Source organism: Micromys minutus (genome assembly GCF_963924665.1).
Source record: "Micromys minutus genome assembly, chromosome: 3".
In the NCBI taxonomy this organism is placed as follows: domain Eukaryota; kingdom Metazoa; phylum Chordata; class Mammalia; order Rodentia; family Muridae; genus Micromys; species Micromys minutus.
This window is the reverse complement of record NC_137972.1, coordinates 81,682,146-81,694,445: the sequence shown is the minus strand read 5'-3', so window position 1 is coordinate 81,694,445 and position 12,300 is coordinate 81,682,146. Positions and strand designations below refer to the sequence as shown.

Here is a 12,300-nt window from a genome sequence, read left to right as displayed (position 1 = left end):
TACCAACTGAGATACACCTCCACTAGCCTCCTTTGACAAATATTTGCTTCTCGGATACAGTTAAAGCTCCTTAAAGCATAATGCACAACCTACCAAGATTTAGCTCGTTCCAGGGTAGAGCTCATTGGTAGAACACTAGACTAGTGTGCACAGGCCTGAGGAGGAGCCACTTCAACACTAAGCATTGCAAATAAAGTTGATCTCTCTCTCTCTCTCTCTCTCTCTCTCTCTCTCTCTCTCTCTCTCTCTCTCTCTCTCTCTCATCCCTCACCTCCCGCCACTCTTCCAGAAAGAACTAAATGCACATCCATATCAAACTATAAGGTTCCTGGCAGGCCATATGCAGTGCTCCACGCACAGTTCCTTCTGTGTGCAGTTCAAACTTCCTGTAAACTTTAGACTCCTATTTTTTTTTTCCTTAGAAATCTGTAATACCCTCACCAGTCCCTATCTCCAGGTAGAACCAGTTTCCTCTTTTGTGGCTTTCACACACACACACACACACACACACACACATATTTACAACTTTGTAACAATTACTTATGACTCATTTACATCCATTCGAACTATAAACTCTTTGCGGTGAGCCTATCTTTCACATCTGTATCAATTAGCATAGAGTCTAGCAACCTGAGGCACAATCGGCACTCAGTTAATCCTTGTCAGCCTGGCCCCGCCAGTTTTGCATTTGATAAATCTTCCTACTCACTTCCTCCTCTTCCAGCAATCACCCAACCATTGACCTAACACTCGTCTTCTGTGTGTCCACTTTATTTGAATCTGTTTTTGAGGTAGGAGTTAGGTAGGGGTTAAGCAGTAGTTAGTTAGTTACAGGGAGCATTAATAAAAGCGTTACCCCACCTCCTGGTTCTGATCTCTAACTCCCACTGGCTAACATCCTGGAATTTCAACATCACTAACCAAACTACCCACCGAAGCACTACATTTTCCTTTCTGGGAATTAACATCAGTGGGGTTGTTGAAAGGGCCAAAGAACCACAACACTTAAGTGCAGATCTCCAGTCACCCAGGGCTTTTTTTTTTTTTTTGATTGATGTTTTTACCAGGTCACCCCCTTCTCTACAGGAAGGCCTCCACAATTCGTGAGGCTCTTCTTTCAGGACAGAATTCTGTGAATTTGAAGATATGAGGACCAGCAATGCTTCTCTTAATTTCTAAGCCTTGGTGGAGCTAAGTCGCAGAGCTCCCAGTCACAGGCGTGAGTACAGCTGAGACATGCAGCGCCCCTCCCCTAACACTCACACGGAGTCTCTTCTGTTTAACCCATAAACTCACCAGTTGTGTTCCACTCTGGCTTGTCCTGAAGTTCTTTCTTCCCTTGCAAGTCAAGATCCTGGTTGCTCTGCCAGAAATATCCAGGTGCATTTCCAGTTGCCAGTGACATTTTTAAATCCATCTTCTCTGCTGGAGCATAAGTGCCAGGAGTCCAGGGACCGTGTGTGACAGTTGTCCTGCATCTCTGCCATGCAGCAGAGCAGAGCAGTGTTTGCGAGTGTATGAATGGAAGGCTTCGGCTCGCTGCTCTCCCAGGGCTCTTCCAAGTCCCAATCTGTATTATTTTTGATTCTCAAAACTGTGACATAATCGAAAAGTTCTCCCTAAGCAGATGGTCCGAACAGTTGAAGTACCAGTTCGAATGGTTGGCAGATATGAAAGCAAACAGTTAAGAAAGTGAGTCAGAATGAAGGTGGTGCATCCAAGAGGCGTGGGAACATGAGCAAAGCTGGGTATCAGTGTCACAGGCACCCCTTAGCACCTGATGGTGTGTCCCATATGTCCCCTCATGTGTGCCGTGAGAGCGTCTTAGGTAGCTGCTTGACAGCCATCCTATGACTAAACCCCACTGGCAAGAGAGGAGTGAGTGTAAGCTAGTTTCTTTGCAGAGAGAAAAAAGGCCCTTTCCCTTCGTGTTTCATTCTAAGTTGCTCACTTTTGTAAACCAAACACAATGTCATTCATTTAAAATTTTGTTTCTATGCTGATGGAACTCTAGGAAAAAGCTTCCAATCTCAATATTCTCCAGATTGTGACCTCTCCTAGGTTTAATTCTATAGATATTTGTTGATATCCATTTTATTTCTAGGCCTAGGATCTTGGGGCATGGACAGAAAGCAAAAGAGGGTAACACAAACCATAAGACTAATTGAGGAACCACCCATAAGGTAGATATGATAGATCTGCATGTCTACAGTATTATAAAACAGCTCATGACAACTTGACAGTGCTCAGAAAACAGTCATTCTCACCAGATCCATGAATATAGAGGGTCTTCATTCAGGATAATGAAGAAATAAGCAAAGCAAAGGAGTTGGTGACTTGAACAGGCTTATAAGGCCTGTAGACACAACTTACCTCCCCCCCCCCCCATCTGCGGGAGATAAATTGCTGTGGGTGGAGACTAGATTGCTGTGGGTGGAGACTAGATTGCTGTGGGTGGAGACTAGATTGCTGTGGGTGGAGACTAGATTGCTGTGGGTGGAGACTAGATTGCTGTGGGTGGAGACTAGCCATTCTTCTGCGGTATATGGTTTAGAGAAGGACTCCAAATGCTGCTCAGTTTCTCCACAAGCCCCTTCACAGAGCTCCTGATTAGTTCTTTCTCCTGTGTCTGTACCATCAGGAGTCCTAGTGTGATCCTGACCTCATCATATATTCAGAATATGAACTGTGATTTAGGCTCACTTGGAAAAATATACTCCTTAACTTAACAGTGTTCCATTTGACATTGCAGAGCCCTGACTCCACTCCGAGCCCCCAATCCCTGAACCTCCGAGCCTCCACCCAAGGTCAGTTTGGCACAGAGCTAATGCTCTGTGGAGATCCTCAGTGTTTTTAGATGGAAAGAACAGTGACTTCGAGTAGACAACCTGAGTGACCTTCACAAACATTTTTCTGAGAAATGAGATTATTTTCTGTGGTCTAAATTATAAAAATTAACAAATGTTGGTGGGTAGTTTGCCTAAGTTCATACAAGCCAATGGGGATGGGGGGTTGGGGAGGGATGGTATTTCAGCTTGCCCATCTCTCTAAAAGCTTGTGCCTACATAGAAAGATACTGAGGAGTCTATGAAACACACTGGAGCTGTAGTTCTGGGAACTCAGAGCTGTATAACAGGTTGGTTCAGATTGTTTTGTGGTAAGAGATTAGAATGCAGACGTTCTATAGCATCAGTGAAGCATCAACATTTGCTTCCATTTTAGACACTTGAGCCAGAAGCTGGTGTCTATCTGGAGTCCAAATGACACACTGATGAAAGAAAAAAAAAGGGGGGGATGGGAGAGCAAGCGAGACAGGAAGGCAGGAGACTCCTGTTGTCCCTCTTTCCTACCCGTGGCTGTGTGACCATTCACACAGACTGAGATGTCTATTAGGTTCAATGCACAAATGCACACAGAGCTGTGTTCATCTCTTTGTGTCCCAGCACAGTTTATATAATCATTTAAGTCAGCCTCAAGGAGCCACCTCACCTGGGCTTGACTCCTATTCAGGAGGCCCTGAATCCTGTGGTAGCAGCACTGGAGGGAGTCTCCGTGTCGCTACCCACACCTTCCTAAGGTATGCAGGCATGACATTGTCAGAACTGAGGAACCTTCTTCTTGCATTCATGGTTATTGACCACTGAAGACTTCTTGGATAGTATCTTTAATCCTCAACTTGATTCATACAGTCCAGAGTCTGAGAGGAGAAGCCACAATTGAGGAGTGTTATAGGAATGTATACAAATGATTCTCTTAATTATTAGTTGATATATAAGGGCCCAGACCACTATAGGTGGCACCATTCTTGGGCAGGCAGTCCTAGAATGTATATAAAATCCAGCTAAGCATGAGCCAGAGCTGGAAAGGAGCATCCACCATAGTTCTTGGTCCAGGTTCCTGCCTTATGTTCCTGCCTTGACTTCCCTCGGTGATAGAGAATAATCTGGAAGTATAAGATGAAATAAAACCCTTCTTCCCTTAAGTTGCTTTGGATCATCCTGTTTGTCACAGTCACAGAAAGGAGACTAGCCAACACCCAGATTTTGTTCACAGAGGAAACCAAGAGAGACTGAAAACAAACCCATGATTGATAGGGGGTAAGATGCAGGTAGGGATTGACTACAAAGAGTGTGGGGATCTTTTGGGGGAGTCATGGGAATGTTCTAGAACACATTGCAAACACCATAAGTTCACTGCAACTCATTAACCCATGTACAGTGAACTCTCTGGTCTATAAATAACACTCAGAGAGAGGGGAGAAAAACAACAGGAAGAGAAAGGGCAAGCTGGGAAAGGAGCTGTGGACCAAGAGCCAAACAATGAGCTTGACCCTGGGGGAAGCCCTAGGATAATGTCATCAGAGCACAGAAGTCAGTTTCCAGTGTATGCTTTAGAAAGAGGGCATCCAGATATCAGCAATCCCTGTGGCAGAAAAAGATAGTTCCTGAATCCATCTTCTTCTTACAAGAGAAAGTTTGGAGGCGCTGGTCCAGGACTAGGCTGATCTTACAGAGTTGGTAGCAAGAGCTGTTCTTTCTTGCTTCCAGGAATCCTCTAAAATCGATTAGAATTTAAAAATTATTTCACAGTCAAAGTTGCCTCTGCAGAACAGGGCAGACAAGCTAGCTAGCCAACACTCCCGTCCTCAGTGCTGTGACCACCAAACTTTCAAAATGTCAGTTCTATGGGATTTTTCCTTACAGATGAGTAAGCCTGAATAAATGAGAGAAACCGAGCCTATGTTAATCACTGTGTTATTAAGATGCTCCTCACAACCTGTCCCAAACATAAACAAAACCTACGGCAACAAGAATGACACACCCATGCACTCATACATGTTACTCTGTCTTTAATTATATGTCCTCTCTTTGAACAACAGAACTACATACTGAAACAAGAAAAGACAACCCAGGAGGCAACAATTGTGCAAATACAGACATCCTGTTTGGATTTATTTATGTGTTTAGATTTGGGGAGGCAGGGTTTCTTTGTGTTCCTGGCTGTCCTGGAACTTGCTCTGTAGACCAGCCTGACTTTGAACTCAGAGACCCGCCTGCCTCCACCTCCCGAGTACTGGGATTAAAGGCATGTGCCACCACTGCCCATCTTATTTAGACTTTTTTAAATCAAGGGAAATCTATTTTGTTATATAAGTCTTCTATATACTGCAATAAGAGAGAAGACAAGAGAAGGTGGTAGACACACGAAGTTTATTTTCTAAACATTTCTTTTGTTGCTGGTTCTAATCTACTTTTTGTTTAAATAAAATACAACTGCATCATTTTCTCTCTTCCCTTCAAATTCTTTTATATCTTCCTCCAAGTCCCTTCCAAGTTTATGACCTATTATTCTTTAATTATTATTTTTTGTGTATACGCATGAATGAATATATAAATTCAACAATGTCAGGAAGTGTACTTTTGCTGTATTTTCTCATCAGCTCTGTCCTTTCCTCTCTGTCTTTCTCTCTTCTCCTCTCCTGCCTGCTTCAGAATCCTTGAGAGAGAAATGACAGAGTTCCTGATGTGTATGAAATGAACCATCCCAGTGCCCTTGGGAGCTTAGGACTATAGGGGGAGGTTGTGGTTTTTGTTTCGCTTTGTTGTTTTAATGCTCCACTCCCATCAAAGGATTTTAATTACCTTCAGCTGTACTTGGCCCAGCAGCCAGGTGTGAGCTGAGAATTTCCAGAAACTCAGTGTTGCTCACAGTCAAGAACTGACTTTTGTTAACCAGACTCAACAATGTTCTTTTAGTAAACCAGATGTGGGTTTATAACCTAAAATGAGAGACTCTTGTAGAGTGGCTTACTTCTCACCAGGGATCCAGGGCCCACCTTGCCCCCATTTGGGTGACCTGGTGTTTCTGGAGCCCATACGACGCCACATTTCCAACAGGTTCAGGAAGACAGTTGCTGCTCAGTAAACGTTTGCCAAGTGGAATTTAATATTGCCAGAGTCAAGTCGTTTTATCTGAATGATTTGTGACTGGACAGGAGCTGGGGGTGTTTTAATCCGCCACTGCTCAGCAAGACTGGCCATAAGGGCTGTTGTTGGGGGTTTCTTTTCTTTAGAAAGGGTGTCACCCAGCTTGGAGAAGTCACCTGGCACGATGTGACCCTACTCCATTTGTCTCTTTACTTTTGAAGTGAAAGATCTAAAGGTCGCACTGCATCTTGGGTAATAATGGAGTAATGGAGCAGGCAACCACAGACTGTCCACTGTTTGTCCTGAAATAGATTCTCCCGGAGAAGGAACAGCGGGCCTGTCATTCACTGAGTCGAATGGGAAACAACGATGGGAACAGAAGACCAAAAAAGGCGAGTGAGTCAGCCGCGTCCAGTTTAGCCCAGAGAGCAGCATGAGCTGGCTATTAGGGCTGTGCTCCGTGAAAATTACATTGTTTGTAAAGGAAGTGTCCTGTCTGTCTGTCAGGGCCCTAGCGACGGGGCCTCTGGCTGACAAGGAACCTCTTCTCCGTCTTCAAAATCACAGGCCCTTCCTGGACCCTCTCAAATCGCTTGCTGAGCTGGATACCCTAAGTTTCCCCCAAGGCTCCTGGAATCCCTCTCCTCTGTCCTTCAGGCAGGAAGAACTCCTGGTCTGAGGAACCGCTTTGCTGTCTTGGTAGCCACGATGCTGCCTTTTCCATCGGGTGCCTACGGCGCTGCCCTGGGCCTCGTCTCATTCCATAGGTTCACCTAGGAAGCCACACCTCTGCCTGTAGCTTCAGCCCACGCCTATGTTCTCCAGGTTGTGGAGGTCCACTGTGTGGATCCCACTGGAAGTCTCTCTCTCTCACTGCTGTCAGATGCCCTAGGTCCTCCTCATCAAACTCCACGTTCAGTTCAACAAACATCTCGTTCCTGGGCTTGATAGGATCTTGTGTGCATTTGGAGGATACTGAGAATCTATTCTAGCCAAGTGTGGTGGCTCCTGCCTGCAATCCTACCCATGGGAGGCTGAAGCAAAGGGATTGCCATGATTCTGAAGTCAATCTAAACTACATAGTGAGTTCCAGGCTAACTTGGGCAACGGGGTGAGACGCACCTCGAAACGAAACAATCTGTTAACAACAACCAAGGTTCTACTGTATCTTTCTCTTGTTTATCATTCATTCATTCGTTTGTTTGTTTGTTTGTTTGTTTGTTTGTTTATTGCTTTCCAGTACTTTCTAGACTCCTGAAAGCCTTGGCTGTTGGCCACTGTTCTTCTCTTCCCATACCCTCTCTAAGCTTGTTCATAACTGTGTCTTCAATCTTATGCACATAATTTTCAAATATGTGTGTTGGGTGCAATTGTTTACCTGTCTCCATCACCCTATGCACTTAAGGCATTTCTTTATTTCCTTAAAACATGCATTTACAGTAGCTCTAGCATCTGCTCTGTCCAGTGCAGGCCAGGATGGGGAGACCCCGTAGTAAGTCACACTGTGCCCACACAGGCCGCTTTAAGCACCTCTTTATGCTTACAACCATTTGTGGACGGTTTCTTCTGCTTTTTTTACACACGTTTTCAATTTCTGCAGTAAGGAAGTCTTCTATAATCTGGGAAAAAAGCAAGAGAAGAAACTAGAGCTGTCGTGGGTCAGGAGGTAGAGCGGAAGTGGAGCAGCAGTTCGGGGTCTCTCTTGCCAGTGGGGCTTCTGGCTGGTGTTTCTTAGACCCAAAGCTGCACATTGAAGCCAGGGTCTTGCATGTGCTGAGCACACGGAACACCCGGTTCATACCGTTCACACCGTTCACTGCAGCAGTTACACACGGCTCAATCCCTTCTCTTTCCTTCCCATGCTGCATGGCTACGGAGGTATCAGACATTACAATTAACGTTGAAGCTAAAGCCTCTGGTTTGCTATCCTTCTGTCAAAAGAAAGTCTTTTTTCCAGCCTCTCTCTGGAAAGGCACCATACTGGATCTACTTCTGTAGGCCCAGAACTCACTGTAGAGCACAGAGTGTGTTGGCCTTAGGATAGCTCCTTTCTCCAGCAATGGCTCCACCCACAGGTGACAGGAACCTAGCACATCAATTGCCATGGAAACAGCCAAAGCATTCCCAGAAGACATCAGTTCTGAATCCAATCTCCACCTGGGAGCAAGTCACTACCCCTACAAAAGACCGAAACCCCTCCTCCTCTCTTTCTTTTCTTCTCTTCGCCCCGCCTCAACCCCTGCCCCATCCCGTTCTATTAAAACCTCTCCAACGTGGAACCCTGTTTGGTGTGGTCTGTCTGGGCATGGGCGAGAAATCTAATTAACAGCAGAGTGACATAGTAAAATGTCATGCAGCTATGCAGAGGAAAAGCTCTGAGGCCAGCGAGATGGCTCAGTGGTTAGGGTCCAGTGCTGCTCTTACAGAGGTTTGCTCCCATGTTGGGCAACCCATACCGGCCTGTAACCCCAGATCCTGGGGATCCAACACTCTCTTCTGGCCTCTGAGGGCACCTGTACCCCATGTGCCATATAATTCACAGACACATACAGGTAAATAAAAATAAAAACGCATCTTGTTTTGAAAAGAAAAGTTCTTTTGTTGTTACAGAGCCATCTCCAAGATACGAAGGAAAGGTGAGCATCCGCCGAGCAGTGTTTAAATCCTGGCCGCCGGACTGCGTGCTTTAAACACAAGATCTGGCTGACAGGAGAGGGTGGACAGTACCTGATGCTCTGAACCGATCCCCAGAAACAACTCCCAGGCGGTGTCCTCTGGCTTCCACATACGAGTCATGGCATGTTCCACCCCTGCTCCCATACACAAATGTACAAATCAATCTTTTAAAAACATGAACTTTACAACGATTATGCATAAGTGACTATAATATAAATGAGTGGATGACAGCCTAAAATGCACATTAAATTTATATAATATGTCATATACTAATTATGCTAATTATATTAATATAGAATATATATATATACATATATATATATATTAGATGACTTGTCCACTCAGCGTTTTTAATGGAAAACTCCATTTACATATAGAACTAGGACAATAATTTGGGCCATGTTTACCCAAAGCTTCAATAATTAGCCACTTAGAGCCCCTCTAACTTAATTTCTATCCTAACCCCTTTCTCTCTCAAACTTGCTGAATGTCCCTGAAGCATGGCATCAGACATGTCCAGGCCCCTTCACGGGCATCCTTTTTGGATTTAATGCTTTGTGATTTGTAAAGACACCAAACCACTTTCCCCAGAGCCAATGACTAAATTCATTCTTAGCCATTGTGGGAGTTTGAATAAGGCCATCTCTAATCTGAAGGTGCTGCAGGGTGGGGCAAGGACCCCAAAAGTTTGTTTCCACTCAAACTTTGTCCACAGTGTTCCTGAGGAGCTCTTTCTCCTTGAGTGGCCCCTGATGCTGTATGGTAGTAGAAGCCAATCGTGAAATGTCAGGGAGCGCACTGAGACTCAGTTCTACTTCACAGGGCTCTGTGGGAAGAGCTCGCTCCTGCCTGATGCTCCCTCCCTTCTTGAGGACTGTAGTGAAGTTCACTTTGCACATTGTCTGCAATAGTAACACTGGCTGTCAGCTTCCTAAGACAATCAAGGAATAAGGGCTTCACTTAGGCACCACAGGTGACAAACGATCCTGACTGAAAGAAATTGTGGAATTCAAGTCTCTCTGTCCCTCTCCTCTGTCTCTCTCTGTCGTGTGTGTGTGTGTGTGTGTGTGTGTGTGTGTGTGTGTGTTTAGAAAGCATTTAATGACCCACATAAGCATCTATTTTGATTCTCTCAGCCAGTGCTGGGTATGGAATCCATAGTCTAGTCCATAGCCAGACACTACGGAACCCCATAAGTATGCATTTCCATGTAACTTGTCCTGAGGTTCACTCCAGTCTTTTGTGTTCTTCCCGATACTTTAGTGAACACTCTCCTTTATTGTGGGCCTATTGTCCTGGCCTGCACCAAATGTAGATGCACCCAAGAAGGTCTGAGCATAAGAGCTCTTTTCAGTTTATTCCCACTCTCATGTTGACTATGCATCCAAAGCCAAGTCCACTGTGCCCACTACAGCATCCACTGGTTTATCTACCCAGAGATCAAGCCCAGAACTGGGATAAACTCACCTCCCATCTGGAGACAGTGTGAGCCTGTATCTAATCTTCCGCTCAGCCTTTTACAGATGGGCACCTTGAGGCGCAGAACAGATGGATAAAATGTCTGAGTTAATAAGTTATCCCAGAGAAAAATCCAGAGGTCTGACACAAACATAGCCACTCCCCTCTACCACTGAACCCTCAAAGTGCATGGCTGCAGAGGACAGTACCTGTGACAAAGGACATTCGAAGTGGCAACTGCTTGTTCCTTCAGAGCCACTGTCCTTTACTTCAGCATCCCCTGAAGTGTCTTCTCTGGGAAACTAGTTAAAGCTTCATTGCTAATAAATGGCACTTACTTTAAGAATTGTCCAGGAGTTTCCAAAATCACAATGATGTGCTAAAAGTTTGCTGCAAAACAGCGAAAAACTTACATGACATTTTTAGCCCACTGTTCCCCACACCCAAGGAGCATGGGACCTTTCCTTAACGCAGAGCAGCCACTAGTACCCATGAAGACTCTCCACACTGTCCCACAGGTTTTGGTTATGACAAAGTCTTTCCTCATCTGAAGGAAGAAGCAGGCTCTCTGTACAAACAGCATCTGATCTGATTTTCCTTCTGACCACTGTTTGCAGAGGTGGCTGTGGGTATCAGGTGGTTATCTTGTGGTTGTGCAGTGAACACCGGAACAATATGACCAAATGAACCCCCCCCCAGCTCCACCCGCTGTCTTGTATCACAAGGGCACAAGGTGAATTTTGAGCTTCAGTGATTATTGTTGGTATCCGACGTCTTGTTCTATAAACACCACATTAGATTCAGTAGATAAGCTTCCCAACTTGTTTCCATGAAATGATCCAGCTGGATCCAAAGGGAGAATATGATGTCACCAGCTGCCTGTAGCTGTTCTCTAATTAATACCTGGCCAAAGAATACATGTCTCTTTTGTTCTAAATCAGGACTGTGTCTCATCGCCATTCCACTGTCAGGGATCCAGACTGGGATGAGCTGCCAGAGCACAGGATCATCGAGGGTCTTGGCCACAGAGCTGGCAGTAAGAGGCAATGGGATCCAGACATCCCGTGGAAGATGTGGAAGACACATAGAAGTCTGGGGCCCCAAGGACCCTGCAAGGGCTTGTAGCTGCTCAGTGGTCAGAAGAGCTCCCAGGAACCTACAGTGAGTCTGGCAGGGGGCCTTTGCCTTACAGCCCCAGGCAGCTTACTCATCCCCTCTTTGCTAATGAAACTCTTCCATTCTCTCTTCCTAAACTTGCTTTTCTTAAGAATCATTTCAGGCCATTGTGAAACATGCAGTTTCTCCAACTCTGCCCCAGCAGGTTTGATAAATGTTCTCCTTCTTCCCCAGTCTATGGTCAGATCACATTTCTCTGCCTTTTGTAAAAGGGAGAAAAGAAGCACACGTGGGCCTTACAATAGAAGCCAAATATTCTGGGGGCTTAAGTATAGGCAGAAAGTTCACCAGTGAGCAGCAATGTGAAGTAGGTGGTTTCCAGAGAAGACATCAGCCACTGTGAGGACCTAGATCTACAAATAAAGACTTTGCTTGGAGCTGGTGAATTAGAGGCAATCAGAACCACCGAGGTCTCCCAGATGGGGCTGGGGAGAGTGTGGGAGTGGGGCCGTGTGCCTGATAAACCATCTGTGGTCAATCTGGCACTTAGTAGGCGTTCAGTAAATATTTGCTACATTGAAATGGATAGTAAGCCTACATGTGTCATATTTTTATATTATTTGTTTGTTTTGTATGTTTTCATTTTACCAACAGAGGATTTTTTTATTCTTCAATAGTTGATATTTGATGAAGATAAATATCATCAAATTTATCTGAAGGGGGATTAATCTACATCTATAACGGAATGGTACCCTAGGTCCCGAGACTACCCTTTCATCCCCAGACTTCCTTCTCTGTTAATTCCACCCTTGTCTCCCTCCTCCTTACTTGTGTTCACTTAACACACTCTCCTGCATTCAGACACCCGCTTGTCAATGGCTCCTAAGTCTCCTTTCTAAACAGTTTACACATGACATCTAACTGTCTGCTCACATCTCCTTTTTCCCATTCTCAGGGTCTGGGGCATGGTAGAAAAGCATCCTGTCACTGATCTCTGGTCCAAGGGTGCCTGCTCTTGTTTGTTCCTTAGATTCCTGTATCCCAGCATATCTAATATTTCCCTTGCCATACTGATCCTCTGACTTGCTAATGTCTCTTTCCTTCCTGGGTTCTATATACATGT

General features: G+C 45.1%; 1 long non-coding RNA gene across 1 annotated transcript; it reads right to left on the bottom strand.

The window, feature by feature from the left end:
• Positions 1–5,887: 5,887 nt before the first annotated feature.
• On the bottom strand, positions 5,888–10,626 carry LOC308419251. Its single transcript, XR_013974986.1, has 4 exons — positions 10,271–10,626; positions 10,071–10,134; positions 8,655–8,737; positions 5,888–7,546 (listed from the first exon to the last, which is right to left on the bottom strand). It is a non-coding gene; the product is annotated as an uncharacterized lncRNA (long non-coding RNA).
• Between the last annotated feature and the right edge of the window lie 1,674 nt (positions 10,627–12,300).